Here is a 12953-nt window from a genome sequence, read left to right as displayed (position 1 = left end):
TGATAGAATCTAAAATAGCGGAGCTCCGGGTCGTCGATAACTTGAAACAGCACGTCGAGGTCGTTACGTAAGCAGCGCACAAGAGGAATAGCTCTTTTTTTTTCATGGAAAAGGTGTTGCTCAAATCCCTCTTTTATACAGTGCTGGAGGTGCCACCAAGCCTGCCCGAGGCACCTCCAAGCCCCGAGTTCGCCACGGTGATAAGCGCTGATCCGGTCACGCCTTATCCCTTTGAAGGCGCCTCCAAGCTGCTCTAAGGTGCCTCCAACACCTGGTCCAAGGCGCCTCCAGCGACTTCTGAGGCACCTCCAAGTCTTCTGTGCAGACTTCTGCTGGCTCGCACCCAAGGCGCCTCCAAGCCCCATGGAGGTGCCTCGGACACTGTTCATCCGAGGCCAAAGTTGCTTTTTTATTCCTGCAAAATGTGTTAGTCCCAAACACATACCCTGCAAAACAAAGTTAGCACAGAAACAATATAACAAATGATAGTCGACAGTCATCGGACTGTCCGGGTCTGACTTCGAATTTCCAACTGGAAACCCTAGGTCGACCCGTCGCCTACTGTTCCCTCTATGGGGAACGCGTCCTCACCTACTCCACTCAGGAGATTTACCTGTTACCAGTGCGATCCTCCAGATCGACTGGACTTTTGCTCAGCGTTCGAAGCTTCCGGACTTTCTGCTGGACTTCCACTTCCCGGCCCGTCCAGTCTTCTACCTGGTTCGCAACACCAGGACTTTCCACCTAGGGTTACCATCCCCTAGGACTTTTACCTAAAGCTATCGACCCGCCAAGACTTTTTGCATAGGGTTACCACCCCCTAGGGTTCCATCTGCCTAACCGCAGCTAGGACTTTTGCCTAAGTACACTTAGGACTTTTCCTACAAGCTCATTCAAACTATTAGATCACAAGAAAACTTAACTTTGAACCATTTGCCATTATCAAAACTTGGGTTCGATCGTCTGATGCTTCCCGCACCAACAATCTCCCCCTTTTTGATTATGGCAACTCAAATTCAAAATTAAGTAAAACAGAAATGCATAAATAAACATAAGCATGCTTTTAAATAAGAAGTTTAAGCACAAACGTAAGCATACTTAAGTAAAAAGAAATTTTAAACTTTATGAAAGTTAAGGTAAATTTAAAATTTTCAAAGTTAAGGCTCCCCCTTAATAAGAGAACTCTTATCCTTAATTTGAATTTTTTGTCCTACTCTCCCCGTTTGTCATATATCAAAAAAACTTTGTAGGAAAAACTTAGTAAAAATGTTGAAGCCCAAAAATAACATTTAAAACACCTGGCTTTTAAAACTTTATAGGGAAAACTTTGTAGGAAAAAGCTTACTAAAATTTTGCTAAGTGAAAATAGTTTAAATGCAAAACAACTCTGTTTAGCCAAAGTTTTGAAAACTTAAGCTTTTAAAGACTTTATTTAAAGATTTTTCATTAAACATAAAAGTCTTTTAAAAAGGGATTTTCTTAAGTATGAAAATTGAATTAAGTTTGGGAAAAACTTTTAAAGAAAACACTTAGCTTTAAAGAAAGGATATTTGGCTAATTTAAAGAACTTTTCAAATACTTATCTTTTTATAATTAATTTTCATTGTTAAAACTCTTAGCTAAATGTCTAAAGAGATAATTTTCTTAATTTTGAACAAGCTTTTTGAACAATAACTTGGAAAGAGAAAAAAAACTTCACTAAATTTTCAAAAGACTTTGAAAAGTATATTAAAAAATATTAAGAAAGTCTAAGACTATTTTTTAAAAAAAATATATTTAAATGAATAATGAATTCAAAAATACTTAACGGCAAAGGGGGAGTAATTAGTTTAAATCTTAATGTCCAAGCATGAGTTGAGTTAAATTAAGTTCTTTTTGTAAGGTATCAAAGCCCTAATGTACAAGTTGAGTAACCCTAAAAATCAAACACTTAATTTCTTGGCCACATGTCTAACCATCTAGCTACTAGCTGATTGCCTAGAGGAGAATAGCTTTCACTTGGTTAGTCAAGTTAAGTCAATAGATCCAGTTAGATTTGACTAGGGTTGGATGACTTGACTTGATTACTGTAAATTAGGTATTTAACGCCTAGACTCATATTGATGCACAGATAGAAGCATTCTTGAGTCCAAGCTGTACCCTATGCATCTCACACCATTCTAAGTTTTTCAAGCACAATCAAGGTAAGCCTAGGTGTTTGTGAGATGCTCTGGCTGAATTCTAGGGGAATATGATTTCTAAGGTAGAGCCTAGGCTAAGTCCAAATTTAAAAATCTAGAAAATTAGAATTTTGAAAACTAAATTTTTCCTAGAATTTTTAAAACACAAGATGATTTTGAAAACAAGTAAAACATTTAAGAATAAAGGTAGGAAACTGATTTGAAAATCAAAATCTATTCTACCCAACACATTCTTATTTGTCTTCTAAGTGCACTGAACTCAAGTTTAGATAAGGGTTTTGTGAAAATGTCAGCTAGGTTTGATTTGGACTCAACATAGTTGAGTATAATTTCACCCTTGGCTATATATCCCTTTCATAATCTGTTTTATCTCTATGTGTTTAGTCGTTGACTGGTGAATTAAATCTCAAGGATATTTTGCACATCACAAAGATATTGCACATATTTTAAAGATGTCATGATGCCTTGAGATTTAATTTGATCCGTCCGATCGGTAATGGGACACGGGGACAGAGAGAAATGGGGATAGAGGATCTGAACTAGGCTATATGATCCCTTACAATAAGGTGTTTTATCTCTATATGTTTAGTCCTTGAGTGGTGAATTAGATTTTTGGTTAGATTAATTGAACTCATATTGTTAATTAAAATTTTTGTATTTTTGTATTCTAGTTGATAGTCTTTTAGTGTATGCATCATCCACAAAAATTGAGAAGCACACTCTCCTAGGGCTATATATTCAGCTTCAGTAGTGGATAGAGTAACACAGTGTTGCTTTTTGCTTGACCAACTTACTAGGCAGTGACCTAGAATTTAGTAGCTACCACTTGTGCTTTTTCTGTCTAGTTTACACCCAGCATAGTCTGAATCAGAATAGCCAAAAAGGTCAAAGGTGCATGTTCTAGGGTACCAAAGTCCTACATTTAGGGTACCTTTAATGTACCTAAGTATCCTTTTAACATATGTTAGGTGCGACTCTTTTACACAAGATTGGTATCTTGCGCACATACCTACTGTAAATAATATATCGGGTCGACTTGCAGTTAGGTAGAGTAAGCTACCTATTGCACTTCTATAGTACTTTGGGTCTACTGGTTTTCCTTCTAGGTCAGAGTCAATGTTGATGTTAGTTGTTGTTGGAGTATTTATAATTTTTGAATTTTCCATGCCAAACTTTTTAATTAATTCCTTAGCATATTTAGTTTGATAAATATAGATCCCATCTTTGGTTTGTTTGATTTGTAAGCCTTAGAAAAAGTTAAGTTCCCCAACCAAACTCATTTCAAATTCATTTTCCATTAGTTTCACAAATTCTTTTAAAAGTTTAGAGTTGGTTGAGCCAAAAATTATATCATCAACATAGATTTGGGCTATGAAGATGTCTTTTTCTACGATTTTTACAAATAGGGTCGGATCTATTTGACCTTGGTTAAAGCCTTTGGATATCAAGTAATTGGATAACCGTTCATACTATGCCCTAGATGCTTGCTTTAATCCATATAATGTCTTTTTCAATCTAAATACATGGTTTGGGTTGTCTAAGTCCTCAAACCCTGGAGGTTGACTTATATATACTTCTTCCTTAATAAACCCATTCAAAAAGGCTGACTTGGCATCCATTTGATATAATGTAAATCCTTTATGTGCTGCATAAGCCAGTAGCATCCTAATGGATTCGAGTCTAGCTACTGGTGCATAGGTTTCATCATAGTCCAAACCTTCAACCTGGCTGAACTCTTTGGCTACTAGTCTTGCCTTATTTCTCACTATATCACCCCGATCATCTAATTTGTTCCTAAATACCCATTTGGTGTCAATTATGGACTTATCTACGGGTTTAGGTACAAGTTCCCAGACTTGGTTTCTATCAAATTGGGCTAATTCTTCCTGCATAGCAATGATCCAGTCTGGGTCAGGTAGGGCTTCTTCAATGGTCTTAGGTTCAATCTTAGAAATAAGGGCAATCTGACTCAGGTTTCTATAGGAAGATCTAGTTCTGACTCCTAGGTTTGGATCACCCAAAATTTGGTTAGGTGGGTGAGAAGTACTTACTCTTGTTGGTCTTATATTTGGGTCAGAAGTTTGTTCCTCTGGTTTATTAGTGTTAGATTGAATTTCATCATCTTCAATAATTCTTGGGTTAAGATTTTCTGTATTATTTTCATTTGTTATTTTATTATCTTCATCAAATATTACATTTATCATTTCCTCAACTTTTAGGGTATGTTTGTTATACACTCTACATGCCCTACTAGTTGTTGAATACCCTAAAAATATTCCTAGAGTTATTTTTGATGAAAATTTTCCTAAGTAGTCTTTAGTGTTTAAAATGTGTACTTTACATCCAAAAACTTTTAAATAATTTAGATTAGGGATTTTATTATAATATATTTCATAAGGTGTTTTATTATGAGATTTGTTAATTAAGATTCTATTTTGTACATAACATGCTGTGTTTATCGCTTCAGCCCAGAATTGGTTGGATAGTTTGTATTCATTTAACATAGTCCTAGCGGCTTCTTGTAGGGTTCGATTTTTATGTTCTACTAGGCCATTTTGTTGGGGGGGTCCTAGGGCAAGAGTATTCATGTTGATACCCATTAATTTCACAAAATTCAGTAAACTTGTGATTTTCAAATGTGGTCACTTCTAATTCTTTTTATTTGAGTGTATTTTTCATTTTCTATTAGTTTACAGAAGATTTTAAATACTTCAAAGGTTCCATTTTTATTTTTTATAAATTTTACCCAAGTAAATCTTGAGTCATCGTCGATTATCACTAAGCAATATTGATTTTTACTTAGTGACTTGGCTCGATGTGAATCAAACAAGTCTAGGTGAAGGAGCTCAAGTATTGAGGTTGTTCTATTAAGGTTGGTTAATTTATGATTTGCCTTAGTTTGTTTACCTTGTTGACTAGCATTACAGGTTGAGTTTTCAATAAATTTTAATTTGAGCAAACTTCTAACTAGATCATTTTGACTTATTTTTGCAATGAGTCTAGTGTGAGTGTGTCCTAAACTTCTGTGCCACAACTCAGTTTCCTCTTGTTGTGTTAGAAAACACTTTATTGAGGATGTTGGTAGGTTAATGGTGTAGACATTATCTCTCCTAGTGCCCTTAAGTGTGATTTCAGGATTATCAATATTTTTAACTATACATTCAAATTTTGTAAAGTTAACTGAATAACCACTATCACACAATTAGCTTATACTAAGTAAATTAAAGTTAAAGTTTTCAACTAGTAACACTTTTTGAATAATAAAATCGGATTTGAGTTCGATGTTACCTCTTCCGATTACCTTAAGTTTGTCGTCGTTGTCGAATGCAACAGACCCTAAATTCTTTAATTTGAGCTTTGTGAACTTTAATTCATCTTCAGTCATTTGTCTGGAGCATCCACTATCCAACATCCACTGATCCAATTCTTTATGTTCCTACACATAAAGTGTTTGAATTGGACTCTATTTGATGAAAAGAAAGTGAAGTGATTAAGTTTGAGTTAGTATTAGGATTTTGAAACAATGTTTTAAGTTAATTAAAATTTGAAAAAGTATTAAATTAATTAAATTTTTAAAAAGGTATTTAAGTTAATTAAATTTTGAAAAAGTATTAATTAAATTTTTGAAAAAGTATTAAACTAATTAAGTTTTTGAAAAGTGTTCAAGTTAATTAAATTTTGAAAAATTATTAAATTAATTAAAGTTTTGAAAAGTGTTTAAGTTAATTAAATTTTGAAAAATATTTAGGTTAATTAAATTTGAAAATGTTTAAGTTAATTTTAATTTTTAAAAAATATTTAATTTAATTTAATAAAAAAGATTTAAGTTAATTAAATTTTAAAAAATATTTAAGTTAATTTAATTTAATTTTAAAAAAGATATTTAAGTTAAGGTAATTTAATATTAATTTTGATTTATAATTTATTTTAGTTTTAATTTTGATTCATAATTTATTTTAATTTTTAATTTATTTAATTTAATTTTAATTTTAGTTTTAATATAATTTTATAATTTAATTTTGATTTAATTTTAATTTTAATTTGTCCTTAGTCATCTCACCCGATCTAAATTTTCATCAGGAAATCCTATAATATTGTGAGATGAATTAGGTTCAATTTTAGGGTTTGGTTTAACTTTGTATTAGATTCAGGTTTAGCATTGAGTTCAACAAATAGGCATTCTTTGGATAAACTTCTGGGCTATGGTGAGTCACAAGGACATCATTAAAGTAACTATGCCTTCGAGGTTTTCCAAATAGTCCTACCCATTGAATTTAGTACAAAACCTTGGTCTAACTGGTTAGGATCCATAAAGGGTAGCTTCGGTCAGTTCCACTTAGCCAAATGCACCAAGTCGAAGCCATATCTTCCTAGACATACGATGACTAAACTTCCCCAATGTACTATTCTCCAATACTTCACCAGTACCGTGAATCAAGTTAACCCTAACCCTTTTTATTCTAACCTTAATTACCCTGCCGGGTAGTCTACCCTTGGTTACCTTTGTCGGGTGGATTAAGTTTGGAGGTGCCAGCTATTTTGGAGCCTTCCCTTGGATTTTTAAGATTTTGTAATAATTTAATTTCTAAATTTGATTTGAATTTATTTTTAATTTGATTTTTGATTTAATTTGAATTTTAAGTTAGAATTTTAATTTTAATTTGATTTTTTATTTGAATTTTAGATTGAATTTTAATTTGAATTTGATTTAATTAAATTTTTTTTATTAATATAGTTTTTATACTAGCTCCCCCTGGATCATAGCCTCGATATGGTCTATCGAGGTAATGTATTTGATCCTTGGGGATCCAATATTGACCAAGTCCAGCTTGATTGATCAGGTTGGACTTGGGTACACATGCTTGGACTGATTTACTATTAGGCCTGTTTACTAAGGATAAATAAGATCTATATTTTCTTTTGGTTTTATATCCTAGCCCAGTTTTGTTGTAAACGGCTTTTTGTGTCCCAAGAATTAGGTTAAGGTTCTTGGAGCCCAAAGAGAATCGTTCTAAAGTTTTCTCCAAATCCTTGACCTGAGTTTTCAGACTAGATTTTCTTCCTCAAGTTTTTTGACTTTTGTTGAACTTCTAGTCTGAACTGGGTCAGGCAAGGTCTTGAAGTTAGTCACTTCTTTAAGGACTGCTACTTTCTTTAGAAGTGACTTGACACTAAGGTTTGATTTTGCTAATTTGCATAATAAATAATTAACTAAATTATTTAACCGAGGAATACTTACAGCGGTGTCAGGCCCTTCGAAAACGGATACAAATCCGTGGCTTCGTTCGGACTCAGCTTCTGATTCGCTCTCGCTCTCGGATACAACGATCTGGTCCCGGGCCATCAGTGCGAGGAGACTCGTCTGATCGAGTTCGTCATCGGTATCTTCTTCTGAGGATTCGTCCCATGTCACCTTCAGCACCTTCTTTTTCCTCTGCTTCTTTGCATTCTTCTGATTTGGGCAGTTGGCCTTGATGTGCCCTTTCTGGTTATACCCATAGCAAGTTACCTCGAACTTGACTTTTGAGCTTGGTTGACTCTCATTGGATTGGACTGCTTTCTTTAGGTATCTCTTGTTGAATCCCTTCTTCTTCTTGTAGAGCTTCTTCACAAGATTCACGAGTTCGGAGGTCAATTCGTCATCTTTATCGTCTGAGTTGGGTTCGTCTTCCGACTCCGGTTCAGTTCTTCGCCGTGATCTTGGTTCGCGTGTTCGACTGGTACCTGCAACCAAAGTAATACCCTTCTCGGTTGGCTGTGTATCAGTCTGTTCATGCAATTTGAATTCAGAAAATAATTCATCTAGTCTAATGGAAGATAAGTCCTTAGAGACTTTGTAGGCATCTACCATTGATGCCCACAATGTACTCCTTGGAAAAGCATTTAGAGCGTACCTTATAATATCCCGATTTTCGACTTTCTGCCCGATCGCATGGAGGGAGTTGAGAATGTCTTGTATGCGAGCATGGAGTTGACTTGTTGTCTCTCCTTCTTACATATTTAGATTATATAATTTATTAAATAACAAATCCCACTTACTAACCTTGGTGTCGGAGGTGCCCTCGTGGAGTTCGATCAGCTTCTCCCATAGCTCTTTTGCGCTGGAGAATGGTCTAACTCTGTTGAGCTCTTCTTTGGTCAGGCCACATTGGAGGGTGCAGGTTGCACTGGCATCGGCTTCCACCTTCTTGATTAGGGTCAGTTCCCATTTTTCGCAGGGTGTAGGCTTGCCGTCTTCGTCGGTTGGTAGTTGCAATCCCGTCTTGACGATCATCCACGTCTCGAACAAAATTTTGAGGAAGGTTTCCATTTGTCCCTTCCAATACCCGAAATCTTCTCCGGTGAAGAGCGGGGGACGAACGGTGCTGAAACCCTCTTGTTGGGCCATTGATAGTATGCAAATAAAAGAAAAAAGAAACGTCCCAAGACTAGGTCTTGGATTAGCAGTGCGGGAAATAAAGTTAAGATTACGAGCTCAAGTCTTGGTGTTGGGTTTTTCGGGCCGCGAAAACCGCTTTTCGCGTCGCGGAAACCCCGAATCACCCAAAGCCGTAGATCCATGCAAAGAAAATTTACGAAAAACTTACGAGTACGAGTTTACTATCTAGATCTACACTTAGATCTACATGTTTAGAAATTTACCCTTGTAGCGAAGCCCTTCGCATTCCCGCTCGTCCAAAGGGTGCCGGATCTCGAGAGTGTCAAAATAGAGACTCCTCTAGAAGTATCCACATGAACTAATTAGGTGGAAAGAAACTAAACAAAGGTGTGCTAGCACCCTTGATCAGCCACGGCAAGAAGAGGAGAGGGAGAGCTTGAGAGGAAGAAGATACAATAATAATCACTAGAATGAAAATGAATCCATATTCATTCAAATTGTGGTCGGCCACATTTCCCAAATATAACCCCCTCATTAATGCATTAAGTTGTCATCAAAGAGGGAATGTAACCTCCATGAGGTGGCACTCACTAGTAACTCCCATGAGGTGGCAACCATGATGATGTGGTGCATCATCATTGGTCCACATCAATGCCAACTCACCAATGAGGTGGCATAAAGTCAAGTCAAACTTGACTTTTAATCTTCCTCTCAAGTCAAGTCAAACTTGACCAAATCTCTTCCATGGTTGATCTAATCTAACCATTTGATTCAAGTCAACTTAATATAATGAATCTAATTCATTAAATTAAGTTGATTTAATGAGTCATAATCTAAATTAGACTCATTGAATACATGAATCAACTTGAGTCCAACTCAAGTTAGCCCAATTAGGATTACTCTTAATCCAATTTGATTCATCAAATGAATCTAATCCTCTTGGTTCATCATATGAACCTAATCTCCATCTAATTGTCCTAAGTGTGTGACCCTATAGGTTCTTGTAACTTTGGCAATGCCCTAAACCCATTTAGGAGCATAATTAATGAGCGGTATCTAGCAACACATCATTACTACCCAAGTTACAAGAATGTCGAGATCCAACATCACCTTGTGACTACTAATTGTGACTCCTCATAATATATGACAAGTGTCCTTCTATCCTAGACATCTAGATTGATCAACATGAGGCATAGACCGTGTCATCCTCTAATCAATCTAAATCTTGAACTCCAAGTAGACACACTAAATCAAATGAGCTCAATATCCTATATTGACTCATTTGGGCATGGTCATGCACTTCGTGGTCTCACTCTATCAAGAATACTGATGTCTCTCCCGTCATATAGGAGGGATAGATCCCATCTACATCACTCACATCCCTCTGCATAATTTGTTATATACCCAGTAATCGCCTTTATAGTCCACCCAGTTACGGGTGATGTTTGACGAAACCAAAGTACATAACTCCTTATGTAGGGATCTATGGTGACTTCAGGTCTAAGGACTAGTAGTCATACTAATAGCCACATGAGAAAATATATGACACTCATATAACGATCCATGATACTTTCTCATGGCGGGTCATTCAGTATACATTCTCTAATGTATACCCATGTGTCAACTTGATATCTCTATATCCATGACTTGTGAGATCAAGTCATCGAGTTGACCTACAAGCTAGTCTTATTGCATTAATATTGTCCCTGAACGTTAATACTCGACTAGGAATGATTTAGAGTAATGTTCCCTATATCATCTCACTATCGGTTCAACTAACCGATTGATATAGGTGAGAACCATCTACTCAAGGACATTATTATACTTAGTTTATTTGGCACAAATACAAGTAAGTATAATAACCAAAATCCAAATGCCTTTATTTATATAGAATATGATACAATAAGTCTAAAATACAATCATCAAATGATTGGCTCTAGGGCTCTAGCTAACAATCTCCCACTTGCACTAGTGCCAATTAGTGTAGGCTCTAAGCCCAAATGACCTAGTGTGACCATCATGCTTCCTCTGTGCCAAAGCCTTGGTCAAGGGATCTGCGATGTTAGCATCTGTAGGTACTCTGCAAATCTTCATATCTCCTCTATCGATAATCTCTCGAATGAGATGGAAGCGCCGTAGTATGTGCTTGGTCCGCTGGTGTGAGCGAGGTTCCTTCGTATATAGCTCCATTGTTGTCACAATAGAGCTCAACTGGTCGATGCTAGAACCACCCCAAGTTCGGATGAACTCGGATCCAAATCGCCTCCTTTCGCCTCCGATGCAAGAATATACTCCTTGTTGTAGAATCGCCATCGATCCCGCTCAACTCTTCCAACCGACACCACCATTAATGCAAAATACGAACCCGGATCTATAGTCATCACGGTCGGTCTGGAAGCTGGCATCACCGTAACCCTTTACAGCTAGCTCATCATTGCCTCCATATATCAAGAAATATTCTTTAGTCCTTCTTAAGTACTTAAGAATATTCTTGACCGCTATCCAGTGACTTTCACCTAGATCTGACTGGTATCTGCTCGTCATGCTCAAAGCATACGAGACATCAGGTCGAGTACATAGCATGGCGTACATGATCGATCCTATGGCTGAGGCATAAGGGATCTGATCCATGCGGTCTCTCTCCTCTCTAGAAGAGGGACCTTGAGTCTTCGAAAGACTCACGCTATGTGACATCGGCAGAAATCCCTTCTTGGAGTTCTGCATGGCAAACCGAAGGAGTACCTTGTCAATATATGTACTCTGACTTAGGCCAAGCAATCTCTTAGATCTATCTCTATAGATCTGTATCCCTAGAATGCGGGATGCCTCACCTAAGTCCTTCATTGAGAAGCAACTCCCTCGCCAGGTCTTGACAGACTGAAGCATAGGGATGTCCTTCCCAATGAGTAGTATGTCATCCACATACAATATCAGGAAGACAACTATATCCCCTACAACCTTCTTGTAGACACAAGGCTCATCTTCGTTCTTGATGAAACCAAACTGTTTGATTGCATCATCGAATCGAAGATTCCAGCTCCGAGAAGCTTGCTTTAGTCCATAAATGGACCTATTCAGCTTGCATACTCTGCTAGTATGCTGTGGATCTACAAAACCCTCAAGTTGTGTCGTGTACACATCCTCGAGCAGGTTTCCATTCAGAAACGCGGTTTTGACATCCATCTGCCATATCTCATAGTTATGGTAGGCTGCAATAGCAAGCATGATCCGAATGGACTTAAACATCGCTACTGGAGAAAAGGTTTCATCATAGTCAATACCATGAATCTGCTTGAAACCTTTAGCTACCAAGCGACCCTTATAGATAAGTCCATCCATGTCAGTCTTTCTCTTAAAGACCCACTTACACACAATGGGTTTTACCCCTTCAGGTGGATCAACCAAAGTCCATACTTGGTTGGTGTACATGGATTCCATTTAGGATCTCATGGCCTCTAGCCATTTCTCGGAATCTGGTCTCATCATAGCTTCCTGATAGGTGGTAGGCGCATCCTCTATGAGCATAACGTCATCATGGTCAGACAAGAGAAATGAGTATCTCTCAGGCTGACGACGTACCCTATCAGACCTGCGAAGAGGTATGTCTACTTGAACCGGTTGTTGTTCCTCAACTTCTTGTGGAACAACATCATCCACAACACTTTGTGGTTCCAGTTCAATTTCCATCGAGGCATCAGTGCTATTGTTCGCATCTTGAACTTCTTCAAGATCGAACGCGCTCCCACTAGTCTTTCTAGAAACAAAGTCCCTTTCTAGAAAGACCCCAGTCTTTGCCACAACTACCTTGTGCTGACTGGGAATGTAGAAGTAATATCCCTTAGTTTCCTTGGGATATCCGATGAAATAGCACTTGTCGGATTTGGGTCCTAATTTGTCTGAGACTTGACGTCGTACGTAAGCCTCACAACCCCAAATCCTCATGAAAGACACCTGGGCATCTCCCAGTCCATATCCTATATGGTGTCTTTATCACGGCCTTGGATGGAACTCGGTTGAGAATGAAAGCTGCCGTGTCTAGAGCATATCCCCATAGATATGTCGGAAGATCTGTGTGACTCATCATAGATCGTACCATATCTAATAAGGTACGATTCCTCCTTTCGGATACACCATTCCACTGTGGTGTTCCAGGAGAAGTGAGTTGAGATAAAATCCCACACTCAGCTAAGTAGTCACGAAACTCATGGCTTAAGTATTCACCACTTCGATCTGATCGAAGTACCTTAATACTCTTGCCAAGCTGGTTCTGTACTTCATTCTTGAATTCTTTGAACTTTTCAAAGGATTCAGATTTATGTGTCATCAAATACACATGACCATATCTACTGAAGTCATCAGTAAATGTGATGAAGTACCTATAACCGCCTCTAGCA

Source organism: Zingiber officinale, chromosome 11B, assembly GCF_018446385.1.
Source record: "Zingiber officinale cultivar Zhangliang chromosome 11B, Zo_v1.1, whole genome shotgun sequence".
NCBI lineage: Eukaryota > Viridiplantae > Streptophyta > Magnoliopsida > Zingiberales > Zingiberaceae > Zingiber > Zingiber officinale.
Note: the sequence above shows the minus strand (reverse complement) of the source record.